The following is a 23558-nucleotide window of genomic DNA, read 5'->3' as shown; positions in this document are numbered from 1 at the left end:
AAGCCTTATGTAAAGGTTTTATCAGAAGGTCCTCCTCTCCGGCTGGGGCTGGTTTCTTTTTCGTTGCCAAAAAGGAGGGTGACCTACGGCCTTGTATAGACTACAGAGGCCTGAACAATATAACGATTAAAAACGCCTACCCTATTCCCCTCATCATGGAGTTGTTTGACCGGGTCAAAGGTTCTAAGTACTTCACTAAATTAGACCTCAGGGGGGCTTATAACCTTGTTCGTATAAAGGAGAATGATGAGTGGAAAACAGCATTCAATACACGTAGCGGACATTACGAGTATCTAGTCATGCCTTTTGGACTGTGTAATGCTCCCGCTGTGTTTCAGGACCTCATAAACGATGTCCTCAGGGATCTATTACATGTCTGTGCCGTGGTGTACCTTGACGACATCCTTGTATATTCCCCTGATTTGCAGACACATCATAATCATGTTAGGAAGGTGCTTAAAAGGTTATTACAGAACGGACTTTATTGTAAATTAGAAAAATGTTTGTTCGATCAGACCTCGGTGCAATTTCTAGGATATATAATTTCCGAACAGGGTTTCAGTATGGATCCTGCTAAATTAGAAGCCATACTATCCTGGCCGCTTCCCCAAGGTCTTAAGGCTATCCAGCGTTTTATAGGATTTGCCAACTATTACAGGAAATTTATAAGAAACTTTTCACCACTTATCTCCCCTATAACGAAGCTGACTAAGAAAGGTCTACACCCTAGGGTTTGGACTCCTGAAGCCCTTAAGGCCTTCGACACTCTCAAGAAGGCATTTGCCTCTGCTCCAGTACTACGCCACCCTGACCCTTCTCTTCCCTTTGTTATGGAAGTGGACGCTTCTGAATCAGGCGTGGGAGCAGTACTGTCACAGAGGTCATCGTATGACGAACCCCTCCATCCCTGTTGCTACTTTTCTAAAAGGTTATCTGATCCGGAAAAGAATTACGATGTTGGGAACAGGGAACTATTAGCTATTGTGTTAGCTTTTAAGGAATGGAGGTACTTATTAGAGGGTTCTAGACACAAAGTTATGGTTATAACAGATCATAAGAACCTCTCCTATATAGCTGATGCTAGAAGGTTGTCCGCCCGGCAGGCTAGATGGTCTCTATTTCTTTCACGCTTCCAATACGTGATTACCTATAGACCTGGTTGCCGTAATGCCAAAGCTGACGCTATCTCTCGACAGTATGAACCTCTAGAATCTGTTAACCCGACCCCTGAACCTATTGTACCTGCGTCTCAGATAATAGCTGCTACCCGTTTGGTTGTTTCGTCTCTTGTTCTTGATAATATTAAGACATACCAAACCCAAGCACCCCCTGAGACGCCTGTTGGCAGACTATACGTTAAAGTGAATGACAGAAAGAAGTTATTAACTTTATTTCACACCGCCAAAACTGCTGGTCATCCGGGGGTTACCAAGACGTATAAGGGCCTCCTTCAACAGTTCTGGTGGCCTTCACTCAAGCGAGACCTAGTGGATTTTGTGCAGGCTTGTCGGGTCTGTACGCAGTGTAAGTCCCCTAATGTGAGACCCCAGGGTCTCCTGATGCCTCTATCGATACCCAAGAAACCATGGACCCACTTATCCATGGATTTTATTGTAGACCTTCCTCCTTCCGATGGTCAGACAGTGATATTAACTGTGACGGATAGGTTCTCTAAAATGGCGCACTTTATTCCGCTTAAGAAACTGCCTTCTGCGATTCAGCTTGCTCAGGTGTTTGCCAAGGAAGTGTTCCGCTTGCATGGGGTACCTGAGGATATTGTATCTGACAGGGGTCCTCAATTCGTCTCTCGGTTTTGGAGGGGTTTTTGTGCTGAGATGGGGGTCTCCTTGTCGTTTACTTCCTCCTATCACCCGCAATCTAATGGTGCAGCCGAACGTGCTAATCAGTCTGTGGAATTGTATTTGCGCTGCTTCACTAATGCGCACCAGGATGACTGGTCTCGCCTCCTTCCGTGGGCTGAATTTGCCAGGAATACGGTGTCTCATTCGTCTACTGGCTTAAGTCCTTTTGAGGTTGCTTATGGGTTTCGGCCTTCCGTCCTTCCCGGTGCGTTCTCCGACAAGGGAATGCCCGCTTTGGATCAGCACCTCGCCTCTTTGCGGAAGATGTGGGATCAGGTCCATGTTGCGCTGTCCCGTTCAGCGGCTGTTCAGAAGAAGTTTGCTGATCGCCATAGGGGTGCGGCCCCTTCCTATGTTCCGGGTGATAGGGTATGGTTGTCCTCTAGGAACCTCCACCTCAAGGTTCCCTCGATGAAGTTCGCTCCCAGGTTCCTTGGTCCCTACAAGGTGTTACGTAGGGTTAACCCCGTTTCCTACTCCCTGGACTTGCCCTCTTCCATGCGCATTCCGAACACGTTTCACGTTTCGCTTTTGAAGCCCTTGCTTTGCAACCGGTTCTCTCGTCCCCTCGGGCGGCCTGTTTCCCCTCGCGCTGTCCCCAGTGATGTGTACGAAGTGGCTGCCCTTCTCGACTCTCGTGTTTCTAGGGGTCGGCTGCAATATCTGGTGGATTGGAAGGGGTACGGCCCTGAGGAGCGATCTTGGGTTTCGTGCTCTGATTTGCATGCTCCCTCTTTGGTCCGCTCCTTTCATGCCCGGTTTCCTTTGAAGCCTTCTGCTTCCCGCCCTCTGGGCAGTCTTCGAGGGGGGGTAATGTCAGGATCCCACGGGCGGCTGCAAGGGGAGGCTGCAGTCCGATCGCGGCATTCACCCTCCAGCCGTCCGCGGTCCCCTTCTCCACGTGGGATCGGCGAACGGCATCCCTCCAGCCTCGGATGCCGCCCGCGTCTTCCTCCACGCCCCCCAGCGGCAGCATGCATGACGCTGCACGCTGGAAGACTGTCCAAGATATGTCACGCCGGGGTCAGTCACCTGACCCGGCATTAAAGGCACAGTGCCTCAATCACAGTGGGAGGTTTAGATATCTCCCACGTGTGATTGTTAATTCTGATTGGAAATTATCCAATCAGAATTAACCTGATGGTTTAAATACTTACCTTTCCTGTTCCTCCCTGCCCTGTTGTGGTCTTTGCTTTATGTATTGATACGGAACGTGTGCTTTCTGGTTACGTACTCTCTGGCTTGTTATACTGACTTTGTGACTTTCTCCTACTCTTTGACCTCGGCTTGTTTCTTGTTATTCTGTTTTCTGGTTCCCCTTACTCGGCTTGTCTCCTGACTATTCTGTGTGTGCTTAGCCCGGCCACTCTAAGGACCGGTACTGCACACTTTCTGTGTGTGTGTCTGTGTGTATGTTAGCGTGTTGGGTTCCCCGAATCGTGACAAATAGTAAGCTCCATCAGCTCCGAGCACCGGACACAAGGGGGTGGAGACATGTCCTACACCACCAGGAGGTGGTGTCTGGGCGTTAATGTGGGAGGCGGGGCGAGAGTCATTCAACATGCTCTGGGCGCCATCATAGGGCGGTGGTCGGGGAACAGTGGGGGATACATCATCATTGCAAACATTTCGGTGATACACATAAATCGTCTGCCCCTCGAAGTATAATTTTTCCTCCATCCAGCCCTCCCGTTTGAGTCCTCTAGCGACTCGATACCAGGCTTCTACAGCTTTTGTCAACCCGTTATCCAATAGTAAACCCTCTGGTCAACAAGCAGCTTCCTCCAAAATTCTGTTTGTAACCTACCGCTAGGTGACATTTGGAAACCACAAACCTTAGCTATCTTCTTTATTTTCAACATACCGTATATACTCGAGTATAAGACGAGTTTTTCAGCACAGTTTTTGTGCTGAAAAACTCCCACTCGTCTTATACTCGAGTGAGTGTCTGTATTATGGCAATTTTCATTGCCATAATACAGACTGGGGGGAGAGGGGGGCTGGCAGAGCTGTAACTTACCTTCACAGCAGCTCCTGTCAGCTCCCTTCTCTCTCCTCCGTCCGTGCAGCTCCCAGGTCGGCTTCCTCTGCAACTCTCGCGAGAGCCGCGGGGTCAGAGCGTTGCCACGGGTTACCGTGGCAACGCTCTGCGCGGCCGCGAGAGTTGCTGAGGAAGCTGACCTGGGAGCTGCACGGACGGAGGAGAGAGAAGGGAGCTGACAGGAGCTGCTGTGAAGGTAAGTTACAGCTTCCTGCCAGCCCCCCTCCTACAGCCCATCCACTCGACCACCAGGGAGTGAGAGCCCCCCTCCCTGGCCAGCTAACAGGCAGGGAGGGGGGACGAAAAAATATTAATAAAACAAATAATAAGAAAAAAAAATATTAAAATAATAACAAAAAAAAAATAATACAATTAATAATAAAATAAAAAAATAATTACCTAAAAAAAATAAAAATAAAATATTAAGATGATAATTAATAAAATGCCCAACCCCCACCAATGCTCTGCACACACACACACACACACACACACACTGCATTCATACACACACTGCACTGCATTCATTATATACACACTGCATTCATACACACTGCACTCATACACACACACTGCACTGCATTCATTATACACACACTGCACTCATACACACACACTGCACTCACACATACACACTGCATTCATCATTCATTATATACACACTGCACTCATATACACACACTGCACTGCATTCATTATACACACTCATATACACACTGCACTCATATACACACACTACACTCATACACACACTGCATACACACTGCACTCATACACACACTGCACTGCATTCATTATATACACACTGCATTCATACACACACACACACACTGCACTCATATACACACACTGCACTCATATACACACACTGCACTCATATACACACACTGCACTCATATACACACACTGCACTCATACATACACACTGCATTCATACACACACTGCACTGCATTCATTATACACACACTGCACTCATATACACACACTGCACTCCATTCATTATATACACACTGCACTCATACACACTGCATACACACACACTGCATTCATATACACACTGCATTCATTATATACACACGCTGTAAATAAATATTCAGTTAATATAATTTTTTTAGGATCTAATTGTATTTAGAAATTTACCAGTAGCTGCTTCATTTCCCACCCTAGTCTTATACTCGAGTCAATACGTTTTCCCAATTTTTGGGGGTAAAATTAGGGGCCTCGGCTTATATTCGGGTCGGCTTATACTCGAGTATACACGGTAGCTTCCTCTCCTGCCCTCTCCTTCACAATATCACAAGCCAAAAATCCCATAGCAGGTCCAGCATGTTCCTGTCCTATCTTTACCAAACAAAGGGCACCACGTGACAGAGACAGAGGGAGGGAGAAGAAGAAGTAGGAAAGTCTACAGTGCTCGACTGCCACGAGGATCTGGGTCCTGTGCGTCTTCCCTAAACGTAGACTAGTCACAAGGGTCCGCCCACCCGAGATGGTGGCCACGGACCAGAGCGGGCGAGCGTGGGTGACTAACACAGCTCTGGGCAGCAAACACAGGAGAGATAGAGAACAAAGGAAAAGATGAACGTGGCGAGGCTAATCAGAAAACATTTGCAAAAATCACACACATAGAGATGAGCATAGATTCCAGAATCAAGGACAAACCACACAGCACACACGCACACACCAAGGGTACCCACACTGTAACAACAATTAAACAGAATCCACAAAATGACAGAGAGCAATATGTCCATGTACATATTAAACAGTGAGCATCAATCAGCGAAATAAAGCAATTACAATAATAATCCCCAGTCTCTCTTCCTAGACTGTAATCCTGCAATCCAACCCTTTACCAGGTCAACAGTAATAACCCCCACCCTCCACCGGTGGACTCCAGACCCTCACCGGCTGCCCAACCCTCTTACCCGGGTGGTCCCCAGCCCTTCACCGGCTATCCGTTATAACCCAACCCTCTTGCTCAGGTGGTCCCCAGCCCTTCACCGGCTATCAGTAATGACCCAACCCTCTTGCTATCAGTAATGACCCAACCCTCTTGCTCCCAGCGCTGCCAACAACAACCCAACCTTCTAACCCAGGTGGTCCCCAGCCGCTCACTGGCTGTAGCGTCCCCTGCCCACTAGGCAGTCAAGCTAAGATTCTTAAAGGAACAAACACATACACCGGCTATCACACACAAGCATACGAGCACTCAGGAGGCAGATAGACAATCAACAGGTTCGTTCAAAGAGGCACCGGTTAAGAGATTACCTGTCTTGTAGCCTTCTGGAAGCCGGAAGTGGACACGGAGACAGACCGACACAAAACAGGAGAATACAGGCAACGGCTGTATTTTTGGAGGTGATCAGGCTCCGGTTGTCCCACTTTCCGGAGGACCGCTCCAGTCCGTTGGTTTCCTGCTCTCCAAACCGGCAAATCCGGGGTCCCACGTTGGGCGCCAAATGAAGTGGAAATCAATCAATAAATTTATTATTTTGTGTATCTGCCCCTGGCCAAATTAAGAAACAGTGCGTGCATGCTCCCTGTAGTAATTCACACCAGACACAAGTTTCAGGTTAATGAAAAACTTGAGGAATGTTTATTAGAAGGGGGTGGCATGCCCCTGATAAAGCAAAATTACATCATAAGCATTGTCAGAGATAACATGGAATTATACATCAATAATTGGTTAGGGGTTAAGTGGTTGATTTATTGCTCGTCCTACCGGGTGTGATGTCACTGGCATCTTGCGGGTCTCCCCCAGATTCCAGCGCCATCTTGTTAGTGAGGGTATTATTTGATGACTAAGGGAAACTCCCTGGCCCTAGCGACCATTTTAAGCAAATCACATATGAAATGATAAATGCTGATCAAGAACTCATATAAAGTAAATAGACATTTTACTAGCTAAAAATTAGGGTAATATTGAATGTCCACAACAGTTAGACAGGATGGCTTGGGAAAACACACACTTCTATGGTTACACCTAGATGTTAATTACTCTGGTCTTCTGATAACATGCATGGAAAACTGGTTGGCTGGAGAACTGCTGGAGGGTTGTAAACTTTTGTGTTAGCTGGGTGTTGTAGAATGCAACTGAAAGCTTTGATCCTTATCACACTGTTATCAAGTAAATTACCCCAACTTGTGAAACCAGTCACATACACAGAAAGTTATATACAATATTGCAGTTTTGCAAATCAATTTCTTACAACAGCCCTGGCCAATCAGTATCGCCTCATAGAGATACATTGAATCAATGCATCTCTATGAGGAAAGTTCAGGGTCTCCATGCAGGGGGTGGAGACATTGAATGTCAGTCACACTGTGCAGCACTGCCCCAGGAAGCACCTCTAGAAGCCATCTGAGGAGTGGCCACTGGAGTTATCACTAGGCTGTAATGTAAACATTGCATTTTCTCTGAAAAGACAGGGTTTACAGCAAAAGGCCTGAAGGTAATGATTCTACTCACCAGAACAAATTCAATAAGCTGTAGATGTTCTGGTGACTATATTGTCCCTTTTAGTAATGGACCATAGACCCAGCTTCCCCCATCCATAAAAATGAAATATTCCTTCCTGTGCCTGTTCAGTCATTTTATTTTCCTGTTCCATTTTTACTCTTTTTTTTTTTTTAATTCACAATTTTGTTTCTCTTTTGCTCATTTTTGACAATTTTTTTCGTCATGGCTGCATTGTCAGTTTTTCTGAGACAGGTAATCAGTTTCATGATCTAAGGAATTAAAATCCTTTTCCCCTTGTGATAATACTTGTTTGTTTTGTTTTGTAAGATTGATGTAAAGAAGAATTATTTGTCGCCTTGCAGAAAAGCAAAAGAAAAGTCTCCAATGCATAAAAGGTGGAGTAACAGTTTTATATATGAGAAAATGGAGCATGTTAAAGCAAGTGCAACAATTTATATACATAACTCTCACTTGATAAGTCTTTTAACCCCTTAAGGACCAAACTTCTGGAATAAAAGGGAATCATGACATGTCATGTGGTGGAATCTCGGTAAAAATAAATTTAGTAGGCTGAGATTGCCACGTGGTATGTGCACGTGCATATGCTGATGTATCGGTCGGTTGGTTGCACGTGGCAACGATACAATCAGTAGTGTACGGAGCATGTGCAGGAATACAGGATATACGAGTATTCCCCTCCTCCATTGTGCTGGGCAAGCCATGTGGTCAAACAGGAAAGTAGTCTTTGTTCTGTTGATTGGGTAAGAGTACGTGTGGGTGGAACTGATTATAGGAGAAACATAGAAACATAGAAACATAGAATGTGACGGCAGATAAGAACCATTCGGCCCATCTAGTCTGCCCAGTTTTCTAAATACTTTCATTAGTCCCTGGCATTATCTTATAGTTAGGATAGCCTTATGCCTATCCCAAGCATGCTTAAACTCCTTTACTGTGTTAACCTCTACCACTTCAGCTGGAAGGCTACTCCATGCATCCACTACCCTCTCAGTAAAGTAATACTTCCTGATATTATTTTTAAACCTTTGTCCTTCTAATTTTAGACTATGTCCTCTGGTTGTGGTAGTTTTTCTTCTTTTAAATATAGTCTCCTCCTTTACTGTGTTGATTCCCTTTATGTATTTAAATGTTTCTATCATATCCCCCCTGTCTCGTCTTTCCACCAAGCTATACATGTTAAGATCCTTTAACCTTTCCTGGTAAGTTTTATCCTGCAATCCATGAACCAGTTTAGTAGCCCTTCTTTGAACTCTCTCTAAGGTATCAATATCCTTCTGAAGATATGGTCTCCAGTACTGTGTACAGTACTCCAAGTGAGGTCTCACCAGTGTTCTGTACAATGGCATGAGCACTTCCCTCTTTCTACTGCTAATACCTCTCCCTATACAACCAAGCATTCTGCTAGCATTTCCTGCTGCTCTATTACATTGTCTGCCTACCTTTAAGTCCTCAGAAATAATCACCCCTAAATCCCTTTCCTCAGATGTTGAGGTTAGGACTCTATCAAATATTCTGTACTCTGCCCTTGGGTTTTTACGTCCAAGATGCATTATCTTGCACTTATCCACATTAAATGTCAGTTGCCACAACTCTGACCATTTTTCTAGTTTACCTAAATCATTTGCCATTTGGCTTATCCCTCCTGGAACATCAACCCTGTTACATATCTTAGTATCATCCGCAAAAAGACACACCTTACCATCAAGACCTTCTGCAATATCACTAATAAAAATATTAAAGAGAATGGGTCCAAGTACAGATCCCTGAGGTACCCCACTGGTGACAAGCCCAAGCTTCGAATATACTCCATTGACTACAACCCTCTGTTGCCTGTCACTCAGCCACTGCCTATATGTCTATATAAGGTGCCTACACTGTACGATCAGGGCTCAGATTTTAGCTGTTTTTGGTGACATTAGTCCCTCTGAGTCCCAGTCGGTGAATCAAATAAAGATCTCTTCCTTCCTGAAGAAACCTGTGTCCATCTCTCTGTGCTTGGCTTCCGTCAGTTTCTCCGATATCATTTGGTGCGTTGGCCGGGAATCTCATCGTTCAACGGTAGCTGAGAGCAGAGGCGTGAGACGGTCTATCTTTGCCCACGCTACCTACGGCTGCACCCCTGAACTTTTGCGTGGACCTCCCTTCGTCTCGGCGCCACTGGTCTGTTGTCCAGGAGATCATCGGCCTCTACGTAGTAAGTGCTGGGGTGCCCCCGTCGATGAGTGTGAACTCAGGTTCAGGAACGAGGAGGTAAGACGACTACTGATTTAGACGGTGGACCCACTAGGGGTATTGGATACCGATTGTGCGGTAGGCACATAAGGGGTTTGTATTGTGTATGGAATTGGCCCCCTCCAGTGGAGGGAAGGAGAGAAGGTGCACCGCTCGTAATTAGGCTGGCTGGGTCCTGTGTAAATAGCCAAAGCCGGACACCAGTGTCTTGTCTAGACTAGCGTATCTAGGGTGTATATTTTGTTCGCTAGGTCGGAGGGACCGGGAGACTAAGCGGAGTCTGGTGTATATTCGTCCGCTAGATCTCAACCTATCTTGGCTAAGTGGGAAGGCGTGTAAATTTGGAACCCACTAGACTATTGATAGAGTAGATGGACTAAGAGGATTCTGTTGTAAATTCCGTCCTCTAGTTCGCTATATGTGGTGCTTGGGCAGCAACGGCTAACCAAAACGGATGTAATTTGTTTTAGGTAGTCCATCGAGGTACTGGCCAATAGATTACTTGGAAAATTGTAAATGTGTTAAAGATTATTGTAGTAGAGTGTATATCTTGCTAGATAGCGTGAGCTCTGCCGTCTAGCGAGAGTGTGTATAGTGTGAAACTGTATCATGGCGCACGGTACCATAACCATGTATTATAATTACTGATACTGTAAATAACTACTAATAACTGTCGTTTATGTTGTATGTTAACACCATAACCACTACTAATTGAACTCTGACTTTAAAATTGTACTCTAACCAATGCTAACCGTACTATAACGACTGTTTGTAAAGACGATGTTACTAGGGTGTGTTATAGACGGGTAATTTAAATATTGAGAATTATAACGTGGGTGATTGTATAGTTTCGCCAAAAGGTACAGTATTAGTTATTTAGTGACTGGTGTAACAGCTGTGTGTGTATGGGAATTCCCTGTATGTTTTGTTGTGTGCGTTTGGCCTAGTAACTGTACCACGTGGTGCTGTTGCCAAGGGGAACGAGTGTGATTGTTGGAAGTGTGTTTGTTTGCTTCTGTTGGAAACTACGCTCCATTGTTAAGTATGGGTGCGTCGGATTCAAAGATTATTGATCCCTTAGAATGTATGTTAAAAAACTTTAAGAAGAATGTACATGATTTTGGAGTAAAGATGTCTCCAACATGCCTGACTACTTTATGTAGTAGGGAATGGCCTACTTTGGTGGCTGCATGGCCACCACGTGGTAGTTTTGTTCCTAATCTGGTGCAGCGCGTACACGTGGCTGTATCGGGTAGGCCTGAACTTTACGGGCAGTTTCCGTATATTGATTGTTGGAAGCGGGCCGTAAATGACTTGCCAAAATGGATCAGGGTATGCCACGAGGAGCAATGTCGCCTCATGGTGGCCAGAACTCGGTTGTCCACCAAGGCCGTGATTATGCCCATTCTGGACACGCCCCCTGAGTCAGAGATCCCCATGCCGCCCCCTTACTCCTCCTCTACAGGAAGAGGAAGAGGAGGTGCTGTTGGTAACACTACTCCCCTTGCTCCGTTGTCTCCACCTACCCCCTCCTCTAGCTCAGAGTCTAGCCCACTTGTTTTAAACCCTCCCCTTCCGGTACCTACCCCTATTAACCCCACCTATCCTGATTTGGCGTAATTTCTAGTTCCTGGTCAGGCTTCTTCCAGCCCGGCCCGGAATATTCTACTTACTGATCTTCCCTTCAATAAAGAAAAAGCGTCCCCTTCCCCTCGTCTTACTACCCCTCGACCGGAACCCATAACTGACATCCCTCAACGAAGCCCCATACTAACCCGACAACTGACCGGTACCCTCCAACCCCGACATTATCAAATGCCTCTCCGACTGACACCGGGCCCGACACATATTAACGGTGAAGGCCAGTTACAACACGCTGATCCCGTATTTGTTTATGTTCCCTTTACCACAACTGATTTATTCAACTGGAAGACCCATAACTCCTCCTACACCGATAAACCTCAAGCCATGACAGATTTGATTACCTCCATAATTCAGACACATAATCCCACTTGGGCTGATTGCCAGCAATTGCTTATGACATTGCTCAATAACGAGGAAAGAACACGGATAAATCAGGCAGCAATTAAAGCGCTGGAAGAAGTGGCCCGTACTCAAAATCAGGCCAACCCGGCAGCATGGGCCGCAGCCCATTATCCAAATGCAGATCCGAATTGGAATGTCAATGGCGCAGACATGGCCCATTTAAAAGCTTACAGGGACGCCATTATTGCTGGCATGAAAGCCGGAGGGAAAAAGGCGATCAATATGTCAAAGACGGCTGAGGTATTGCAGAAATGTGATGAGTTGCCCAGTGCCTTTTATGATCGATTATTGGAGGCATACCGGTTGTATACCCCTTTAATGCAGAGGCTCCTGAGAATTACCGGATGGTTAACTCTGCCTTTGTCAGCCAGGCCTACGGAGATATAAAGAGAAAGTTACAAAAGTTAGAAGGGTTTGTAGGGATGTCTATAACTCAATTAATGGAGATAGCGAATAAGGTATATATGAATAGGGAGACAGAGACGAAAAAGGAAGAAGAGCGAAAGATGAGAAGGAAAGCAGATATGTTAGCAGTAGCTATCGCGGGTGTAGATAGAAGGGAAAAGGAAGTATATGAGAACTGAGAACTGAGAAAAGCGAGAATAAGTGGAATAGGGAGCCTTTAAGTAGGAACCAATGCGCGTATTGTAGGGAAGAAGGGCATTGGAGAAGTGAGTGTCCACAGAGGGAACAACATGAGAGAGGGAGAACAAGGGCAGGATATAGCAATAATTATAGAGGCAGAGCGAGAGGAAGAGGAGGCCCTGGAGGAAATGGGGGGAATAATAGAGGAAGCGTTAATGGGGATAGGTATTACCCAGCAGCGCAGAGACCCAGAGAGAGAGAAGATAGGGACTTTGTGGGTTTGGCTGACACTGTCATGGAGGACTATTGATACCGACCGGGCTCCATCCCCCTTGGCCGAGCGGAGCCTATGGTCGATGTAGCAATAGGGGGAAAAAGGAGTTCTTTCATAATCGACACTGGTGCTGAACATTCTGTGGTGACTGACCTAGTCGCTCCTCCTTCAGGAAGAACTATCACCGTAATAGGAGCAACTGGAAGGAGTGCTGCTAAACCGGTTCTTAAAAGTCGACTCTGTACACTGGGAGGCCACGTAGTAAAACATCAGTTCCTTTATATGCCTGAATGTCCAGTCCAACTGCTAAGGCGAGATTTGTTATCGAAATTATTAAAATTAAATTAATTCAACGGAACGACATCCTTGAAGTTTAATGGACCCTCAGGTATAATGACAATATCAGTACCAAAGGAAGAAGAGTGGCGACTTTATACAGTGTTGACCAGCCAAAACCCTAAGAGTGATGAATCCTTGTTTAATGTACCAGCAGTGTGGGCAGAGAGTAACCCACCAGTACTTGCTCGCAATATCCCACCTATACGGATTGAACTAAAGCTTGGGGTTTATCCAGTGAGCCTAAGACAATACCATATTCCACAAAAGGCAAAGAAGAACATACAGTCTTATTTGGATAAGTTCATAAGGTATGGTATCCTAAAATTCTGTACTTCCCCCTGGAACACCCCATTGTTGCCTGTTCAAAAGCCCGGGACAGATGAGTATCGCCCTGTGCAGGACTTGAGAGCAGTCAATGATGCGGTAGTAAGTATACATCCAGTTGTGCCCAATCCCTATAACCTGCTTGCTTTAATTCCGGGCGGGGCTACTTACTTCACAGTTTTGGACCTCAAAAGGCCTTCTTTTGCCTATGAATTGCTACAGAAAGCCAGTGTATCTTTGCATTCCAATGGGAAAATGCTGTAACGGGCTCGAAACGCCAGATGACTTGGACAAGACTGCCCCAAGGGTTTAAAAATTCACCTACCCTATTTGGATCAGCATTAAGTCAGGACTTACTAGATTTCAAGTCCATCCCAGGAGAATGTGTACTACTACAATACGTAGATGATTTGTTGATAGCGGCAGTTACAAGAAAGATATGTCAGCAAGCAACCTATGATTTACTGCACATTCTTTGGAAGGCAGGATACAAGGTGTCCATGAAGAAAGCCCAGTTGTGTCAGCCAACTGTCAAGTATCTGGGATTCCATATCTCTGAAGGTCAAAGGATAATGGGGCCAGAGAGAAAAGAAGCTGTATGCCAAATACCAACACCCAAGAATAGAAGACAAGTGCGAGAGTTCTTGGGGGCAGCAGGCTTCTGCAGGATATGGATTCCCAGTTATGCGATATTGGCAAAACCCCTTTATGCAGCTATAAAAGGCACAGAACACGATCCCTTCCTGTGGACTATCGAACAGCAGAAGGCATTTGAGGATGTTAAGAAGGCATTGATGAGCGCCCCAGCATTAGGTCTACTTGATCATACACGTCCATTCTACTTATATGTACACGAGCAAAGAAGGATGGCTGTGGGAGTACTGACACAGTACTTGGGATCATGGCAATGACCTGTTGCATATATGTCCAAACAACTGGATGCAGTGGCCAGTGGCCTTTCACCTTGTCTAAGAGCCGTTGCTGCCGCCGCCCTGCTGGTAGCCGAAGCTGATAAGCTCACTCTGGGTCAGGAACTCTACGTGCGAGTCCCGCACGCAGTACAGACGTTGCTAGACTATAAAGGCAATCATTGGTTTAGCAATAGCCGTATGACAAAGTATCAAGCTATGTTATGTGAGAACCCGAGAGTGCATCTTGAGACTGTCAATACCTTGAATCCAGCTACCCTTTTGCCACAACCTACTGAGAGTCAACATGATTGCCTGGAGGTGATGGATGAAGTGTTCTCAAGCAGACCAGACCTTCGTGATTTTCCCATCCAGAACCCCGATGTCCAGTACTATACGGACGGCAGTAGTTACGTGAAAGACGGGATTCGCTACGCAGGATATGCAGTGACAACCATAGACAAGGTGATAGAAGCCATTGTCAAAAGGAACATCAGCACAGAAGGCAGAATTGATAGCAATGACACGAGCGTTACAATTGGCTGAAGGATTGAGGGTGAACATCTACATGGACTCAAAGTATGCGTTTTTAACCACTCATGCCCATGGAGCCTTGTATAAAGAAAGAGGACTACTGAACTCAGAGGGTAAATAAATCAAGTACGCAGCTGAGATATTACAACTATTGGAAGCCGTGTGGGAACCGAAAGAAGTTGGTATCATACATTGTCGAGCACATTTGAAAGGTGATGGTGATGTGGTGAAAGGAAATCGGATGGCAGATAATGCAGCCAAGCGTGCCGCTGAATCGGGACAACAGGAATATGTGGAGTGTATAGCTGCTCTCATACCGACCCCTCTGTCTCAATGGACTCCAATTTATACAGCTCAAGAAGAAGAGTGGTTAAAGACTGAAGCTGGAAAATACTTGGAGAATAAGTGGTATCAGTTAGAAGATGGAAGGATAGTTATTCCAGCATCGCTAGCCGTAGCAATTGTCCAGAATTATCACAATGGGACACATTCCGGGAGAGAGAGTATGGAAGAATCTCTTAGGAAAATTTCTACATACCAAGATTGTCCAACTTGACTCAAGCCATTGTACGAAGATACGTGTTATGTGCCAAAAACAACGCAAGGCAAGGTCCAGTGAAACCACCGGGAGTCCAGTATATGGGAGGACTCCCTATGTCCGATCTCCAAATAGACTACACGGTAATGCCTAAATCTGGTGGACATCGTTACCTACTAGCAGTTATGTGTACCTATTCAGGATGGGTAGAAGCATGTCCTACTCGTACAGAGAAAGCAGGAGAAGTTGTGCGATTTTTCTTGCGGGAAATAATACCCCGATATGGACTACCATGTTCTATAGGATCGGATAATGGTCCAGCTTTTGTTCACCAGTGCCTACAACAACTGACTCATATGCTTGGTATTAAGTGGAAACTTCATACGGCATATAGACCTCAGAGTTCTGGGAAAGTGGAAAGGATGAACAGAACTATTAAGAACCAATTGGCAAAGATGTGTCAAGAAACTCAACTTAAATGGAATGTTCTTTTGCCAATAGCTCTGTTGCGCATTCGTAGTACACCTACCAGAAGGATGGGTCTCTCACCTTTTGAAATTATGTATGGGCGTCCACCTCCCGTACTTGGTAACTTAAGGGGGGAGGAGGTACAGAAATGGGTACAAGATAGGTTACCTGTGAATATTTATCCACCTGTCCATTCTTATCATCCAGGAGACCAAGTTTGGATAAAGGAGTGGAACAGTGTACCGTTGGGGCCAAAATGGAGGGGTCCTTATGTTGTTCTTTTGTCTACCCCAACAGCTATAAAGGTGGCCGAAGTGACTCCGTGGATTCATCACTCCAGGGTTAAACCAGCAGCAGTAGATTCTTGGCAAGTTACACCAGGTCCTGAGAATCCCTGCAAGATCCGGTTGAAGCGTCAACTCAGTCGGAGTGACGAGGAACTATTTGGACTTCTAGAGTAATCATAGAGATCAGCAAGTAGGTGTTTTGACGGCCATAATAAAGCCTGACCACCTGCCTACGTTACATAGTCAGAGTGTCTTGAAGGGATCTCTGTGAAGAAAAGTGAGGATCAGGAGGACTCCATTCCCTGCAGCCCTCACATCCTGGAAGCTGAGGTGCCATCGCACGGTCGAAGAGTCTGGACAAAGATGTCAGGAGTGATGTGTTTGATAATGTATATATGTGTGTTTTTAATTATTCAGGAAGGTAGAGGTACCGACACACCAGGCTGTGAGGTTTGCATTAAGACTACGAAAACAGGCAATCACATTTCCCAGACCCTTATTTGGCATTCACAATATGAGTGTAAAGGACATGTATCTAAGTGTAGATACTTAGGTATAGATTATAGTGTATGCCATTTAGGAGCAGGAGAACCTAAGTGTTTTAGTCCAGAGTATCAACCCCGTACAATTTGGTTTACTATTTGGAATGGAGACTCACAGGGGACCCTGATAAATAAGACCCTACTAGAAACCGTACATTCTTCAGGTGTTCTGCTATTTGATGCATGTAAGGCGATATCAGGTGGTAGAAAACCGTGGAATGTATGTGGTGATCTTAAATGGGAAAGAGCGTATGGGTCTAATGATAAGTATATTTGCCCCAGTAGTAAGTACAAATATATGGATCCAAAATGCCCAAATAAAGATTATAATTACTGTCCGTATTGGTCCTGTGTAGGGTGGGCAACCTGGGGACAGACAGTAGATAGGGATATGATTGTTACTAAGTTGCCTACCAAACCATATTGTAAGTCTATGGAGTGTAACCCAGTCCATATACTTATCAATGACCCAGAACTATTTATAGATAGGTTTGGGAACTTATTTGGGTTCCAGATAAATGGAACAGGTTTGGATCCTGGGACAATATTATTTATAGGGATTGAGACCGATACTGTGGCAACCCACACTCATCAGGTCTTCCATTCCTTCTATGAGGAGATGAGTGTGGAAAATAAGATCCCCCATAACGCGAAGAACTTATTTATTGATTTAGCCGAGAGTATTGCTGGTAGTCTTAATGTAACCAACTGCTATGTGTGTGGAGGTACTAATATGGGAGACCAATGGCCATGGGAATCAAAGGAGGTAATGTATTCCGGTTCTGAAACAGTTGAACAGTTAATATCTTCTCAAACTGATTATCAAATGAGTCTTAGAGGTAAATCTGAGTGGCAATTAAAGACCTCCATTATAGGTTATGTTTGCATAGCAAGGAAAGGAATAATGTTTAATACATCTGTAGGAGAATTGACTTGTCTAGGGCAAAAAGCTTATGATGATGATACAAAAGATACAACTTGGTGGTCAGCTTCAAATGTCTCAGAACCACCTAATCCGTTTGCAATTTATACCAATTTAAAGGATGTGTGGTTTGACTTATCTGCTACATCTAGTTGGAAAGCTCCAGCAAATTTGTACTGGATCTGTGGTAAGAAAGCCTATTCGGAGTTACCACAGGACTGGGAAGGGGCATGTGTACTAGGTATGCTCAAACCATCCTTCTTCTTGTTGCCAATTGAAACAGGAGAGACTTTGGGAGTTAAAGTATATGATGTGAATCATAGGAAGAAAAGGGGACCCCTAGAGATAGGTACCTGGGAAGAGAATGAGTGGCCTCCCCAGCGTATTATAGATTATTATGGGCCAGCTACGTGGGCAGAAGATGGTACTTTTGGATATAGAACCCCAATATACATGCTCAACCGTATCATAAGGTTACAGGCAGTGGTTGAGATAATTACCAATGAAACATCGCAAGCGCTCAATCTCCTAGCAAAGCATAACACTAGGATGAGGACAGCCATCTACCAAAATAGATTAGCCTTGGATTACCTATTGGCAGTAGAGGGAGGTGTATGTGGGAAGTTTAATCTAAGCAATTGTTGTCTTCAAATAGAGGATGAAGGGCAAGCAATAGCTGAGCTTACTAGCCATATGGTTAAACTAGCACATGTGCCTACTCAAGTATGGAAAGGGTATAATCCGAGTAGTTGGTTTGGTAATTGGTATGAGCAGCTTGGAGGACTCAAGGCATTGGTAGGTGGAGTCATGCTAATCTTGATGTTGTGCCTTCTCCTGCCATGTCTGATTCCTTTGGTAGTTAGGTCTGTGCAGCGCATTATAGAGAATATAGCAGAGAGAAAGGCCACTGCACAGATAATGGCTGTTTACAGGTATGAGGCTCTAAATCAAGGAGAACATGTACAGGAAGAGGAATGCTGAGGGATTCGTATCTTTAGAGAGTCGCAAAGTCTAGTCTGGTTTATGGCAACTTGAGATGTAAGCAAACTCTGATTAAGTGATGCATCTGGAATTATGAAATATCAGAAGCATCAAAGGGGGGAATACGGTGGAATCTCGGTAAAAATAAATTTAGTAGGCCGAGATTGCCACGTGGTATGTGCACGTGCATATACTGATGTATCGGTCGGTTGGTTGCACGTGGCAACGATACAATCAGTAGAGTACGGAGCATGTGCAGGAATACAGGATATAGAGAATTCCCCTCCTCCATTGTGCTGGGCAAGCCATGTGGTCAAACAGGAAGTTAGTCTTTGTTCTGTTGATTGGGTAAGAGTACGTGTGGGTGGAGCTGATTATGGGAGGAGCTATATACCTATATAAGGGACCTACACTGTATGATCAGGGCTCAGACTTTGCTGTTTTTTAGTCCCTCTGAGTCCCGGTCGGTGAATCGAATAAAGATCTCTTCCTTCCTGAAGAAACCTGTGTCCATCTCTCTGTGCTTGGCTTCCGTCAGTTTCTCCGGTATCATTATCAGTGTATAGATACTCATTATTATTATACAGAGCGACATGTTTATTATCTGCTTATAGATACTCACGATTATTATACAGAGCGACATGTTTATTATCAGCGTATAGATACTCAGTATCATTATACAGAGCGACATGTTTATTATCAGTGTATAGATACTCAGTATTATTATATAGACTAGTGACTATATTAGTATGTGGATACTGTGGTGTATACCAGCCGTTCCCTCTAGGGGAGCTTTGCACAATGCACAGTTTGTCCCTAACCAGCTACTGTAGGAAGTGTGCAAGGCATGCTGGGATGGGTACACCCCCTTGATTTGCTCTCTTCCTAGTGTGTGCATTTAGTTCGGCCATGTTGGGTGTATGTTACAGCAGGAATGTGTATATCAACAAAGGGATCGAGCATAATATGTGACTTGTGATCAATAAATCCTGTCTGATTGATAGACGGTATGTTATTGTAAGTCAGCTATCATTAAACATAACAGGTACTAGAAATCATTATACAGAGCGACATGTTTATTATCAGGGTATAGATACTCATTATTATTATACAGAGCTACATGTTTATTATCAGTGTATAGATACTCAGAATCATTATACAGAGCGACATGTTTATTATCAGTGTATAGATACTCAGTATTATTATACAGAGCGACGTGTTTATTATCAGTGTATAGATACTCAGTATTATTATACAGAGCGACGTGTTTATTATCAGTGTATAGATACTCAGTATTATTATACAGAGCGACATGTTTATCATCAGTGTATAGATACTCAAATCATTATACAGAGCGACATGTTTATCATCAGTGTATAGATACCCTTATTATTATACAGAGCGACTGTAGCGGAGTAGAGGTATTATCCAAGGTATCTCCGCTGGTAGACAGGAAAGGTAATCCAAGACAGGTAGCGTAGTTACAATTCCTTCCCTCCAAGAACTAGATGACACATAGCTTGGAGGTCAACTAACAATTTTTATTTCCGGCTCCAGGAGTTAACTGCCAACTGTCAACTTTTAAATGTTCTGCAATGCAGTAATAGCAAGACGCCATAGACCTGCAATACATTACACACGCATACCCTTGGTTCTTAAAGTGGTACATACATATTAACGAAAATACAGTTTTAAAGATGGCTGCTGCTGCCACAATGCTCCCCCAGAACCAAGCCGGCATACACAGTCTGATCCCAACGGATCGGCTTGGGGATGTCCGGAGGAGTACCCACAGATCACTTGTCCAGTTCCGTTTGTCGGGATAACCCGTCAGCATTTCCATTTAGCTTTCCTGGGCGATACTGGATGGTAAAATCAAATGGCTGCAGCGCTAAACTCCAGCGCAGCAGCTTGGCATTGTCTCCTGACACCCGGTTCAGCCAGACCAACGGGTTGTGATCCGTGAGTAGCGAAAAAGTTTGTCCATACAAATAGGGCTGCAGATGAGGTTTTGGAAGCCATAAAGTTTATTATATAGCTCCTCTCGATCATGACTCCCAATCAGGAAAAGTATCTTCTGCTTACAAGTTCCTTTGCTCCAAACATTTAAAAAAGGGTCTCTCACATTTCAGCCCCTGAAGGAGTTCCAGGGACCACCAAAAGGGAAGTCCCATCTGTCGGAGCAAAGCTGGTCTTCACAAATATACACGCCTCAGGTCTCCAGGGGAAGTGATGGTGTTACACTGCGGACATAACTTCTTAGCGCCCAGGGTACGCAGCCAACATTCCTCGCAGTGGACGGGTCAACACTGAATGGACGTCAGGGGCATTGTGTAGGAATCCATGCAGATGAGGCATTTGTAGCGGTCCCCCCGGGACAACTGCCGTTCTAACTCACGGATACGAGCCTTTAGGGCTTCAAACGTCGTCACAGCAGACTCTTCTGTGATTTTCTCTGTCACTGTTTTTGCATGTTTTTTGCATTGATTCCTGTTTACTGCTCTCTCCGTTACTTGTTGAGGGCATTTCATCACTGGCCCATTTGGAAAATTCTGTTATCCGGGTACTTGGCGTGCCACCATTTAACACTGCCCCCCGAAGAGCCTCTCTCTCTTTGGCTTCTCCCGGCTCTTCTCCTGTGCATGGGATAATGTCTGCTTCCGTGTGCTGTGCCTTGCCATATTCCAGAGTGTCATCTCCGTCAACGTCAAGATCAGCGTCCCTGTCGTGATTTTCTTTGCTGCTACACATTATAAAACCGGACCCACGGAACCCTCCTTCCAAAAGAGTTGTAGCACGTATCCTTTTCTGGCCGCACCATTCATATTCTTCAAACCGGTGTCCGTTCTCATTTTCAATATCTACAGAGTCATCTTCATTCATACAGCTTTCTCTCTGTCCCTCGTCTTGCTTTCTTCGTTTCATTTTTCCAATCCGAGCATTCAGTCTGGTCTGTCTGTTAGCTCTCACCCTCAGGAAGGTCTGAGCCTCAGAGTCGGTGGGTGGTGCCATGGTGCGAGCCTGTTGACGGGTGACTACTGGGTAAGCCTCTTGTGGGGTTGGTCGTGTAACAAAAGCGGAGGTTAGCTCCCCCAAGTCATTCCCCAAAATAACATCCGCAGGCAAGTCCTGCATCATCCCCACTTCCACTTGCCCTGCCCCTGCTCCCCAATTCAAATGTAGTTTGGCAGTGGGGACCTTGTAAATGGCTCCCCCTGCCACCCGTACTGCTATACAGTCTCCCGTGAGATGTTCCTTTGCCACTAGGTGGTTCCGGACCAAAGTGATGGTGGCCCCGGAATCTCTCAACCCTTCCATCCGCTTTCCTTCGATATGGACCACTTGTCGATGACCTTGGCGGTTGTCAGAGGCCGCTTGCACCAGGTTCACTTCGTGGAGGGTGCCTAGTGGTTCTTCCATCTGGGTGGGGGTGGAAGGCTGGACAAATGCTCCTGTCTGATAGCAGTGTACTGCTGCTCGAGGGACAGGTGGTTGTCTTTGATGGGGCCAGGATGGTCGGGCCCTGTTTCGGGGACAATCCCTTTGTACATGTCCCAGCTGGTTGCAGGTATGGCATCGGATATGTGCCTGGTTGTTGTATCTGGGAGGCTGCTGATGGTAGGTCCCTCCTGGCCGGGGAGGATCGACCAGGGTAGGTCGGGGAAGGATTGGCTGAGAAGATACTTTATGTGATGAGCGCTGTTCCCGCCTGGTGTCCTGGTGCTCATCAGCTAGTTTAGCGGCTTCTTGTAAGGTACAGGGTTTACGATCCCTTACCCAGTTCTGTAGTTCTGGTAATAAGCTTGTGTAGAACTGTTCCAGTAGCAGGGTAAATTGCTATGGGAGTTGAGTGGAATAGGAGCGGTTGCTGAGATTGCCTGATTGCCATGAGGATGTCATTTTTGCAGTCGTAATAATGCAGTCGGCACACCACGTCGCGGGGTGTATCCATGGCGGCACTCCGAGGACGTAAGGACCTGTGGGTCCTGTCGAATACAATCTGTGTGTCGACGGGTCGGCCTAGAACGAGGTTGAAAAGTTCTTGGAGTACGGCCTGTAGGTCTTCTTGGTCTTGTTCCGGTAGCCCTTTCACTCTCAAATTGTTCCGCCTCCCTCGGTTGTCGAGGTCATCCATAGACCTTTGCATGTATGAGATCTGGTCGTTTTGTGCTTTTATATTATCTTGCAGTAATGAAATCTGGGCTTGCAGTGTGTCCCTGTCGTCTTCCAGTGCGCTCACTCGTTGTTTAGTGAGTTGGGTGTCAGCACCAATTTTGTCGAGTTTGGTCTGGAAGGAGGCCTCGAGTTTGCCCAGCATCTGGGCCAGGTCTCGTCTAGATGGGAGAGCCCTTATCAGTTCCCTGATGTCCGTGTCAGGGTTATGGCTCGAGCCCTCTGATCCCAGAGGGCTTGAAGGTGGGAAGCCTGCTGAAGACGACTCGGGCGCCATATTGGGGCCTACGGGGTCTGGTTGTTGCTCTGCTGCATCCCGAAAATATTTAGTCAGGGCGCTTGTTTTCCCTGCAGGGGTCTTCCCCAAGGGGTGCTGTCCCGTGGTAGTACGTTTAGGGTGTCCCATGATTGATTTGGTAGCCCGATGGCGATGGATTACACTCTAACGTGGAGGAGCTCAGCTAGCAGACATCCATGCAGCTCGGCAGTTGGCTCTGCCCTCATGACTTATCATGGCTGACACTTATCATGGCGCACATATGGTGGCAATGCCCTAACATACAAATATATTGGAACCACATAGTGTCCATGATCAGGATAGTGACGGGGCTGAAACTCCCCACAACTCCCCAAACCCTATTGTTTTTACTTCCACACGAGCCTCTACCGAAACCATTGCGTATGCTAGTAGTGCAACTGCTTATAGCGGCCAATGCCCTCATTCCCGCGAAATGGAAAAACCCCGAGACCCCCACAATCAGAGAATGGATCACAAAAGTAGATGGGATTAAAGTCCTGGAGGAAATCCACGCTTCTATAACACACACTTACCCACTCTTCTGTGAGGTATGGAGTCCCTGGGTGAAATTCCTGAACGGCCCAGACCCCATGAACCGCTCTCACACCTAATGACACACCCATGACCTTTAACCGCCTCGCACATTAAGACAATATCTAGATTAGGCACCTGTCTGCCCGAACCCCCCCCCCTCTCCCTTTTCCTCCTCCTTCTCCCCCCCCCCA

The 23558-nt window shown here is 45.7% G+C and overlaps 1 protein-coding gene and 1 pseudogene across 1 annotated transcript in view; one reads left to right on the top strand and one right to left on the bottom strand.

The window, feature by feature from the left end:
- LOC134601598 (gastrula zinc finger protein XlCGF17.1-like) overlaps nucleotides 1-23558 on the top strand; it is a 75094-nt gene that overhangs the window by 29962 nt on the left and 21574 nt on the right. The window lies entirely within an intron of this gene.
- Nucleotides 20530-21342, bottom strand: LOC134586425 (E3 ubiquitin-protein ligase RNF220-like; annotated as a pseudogene).

Source organism: Pelobates fuscus, chromosome 1, assembly GCF_036172605.1.
Source record: "Pelobates fuscus isolate aPelFus1 chromosome 1, aPelFus1.pri, whole genome shotgun sequence".
NCBI classification, from domain to species: domain Eukaryota; kingdom Metazoa; phylum Chordata; class Amphibia; order Anura; family Pelobatidae; genus Pelobates; species Pelobates fuscus.
This window is presented reverse-complemented; position numbering and strand designations above follow the sequence as displayed.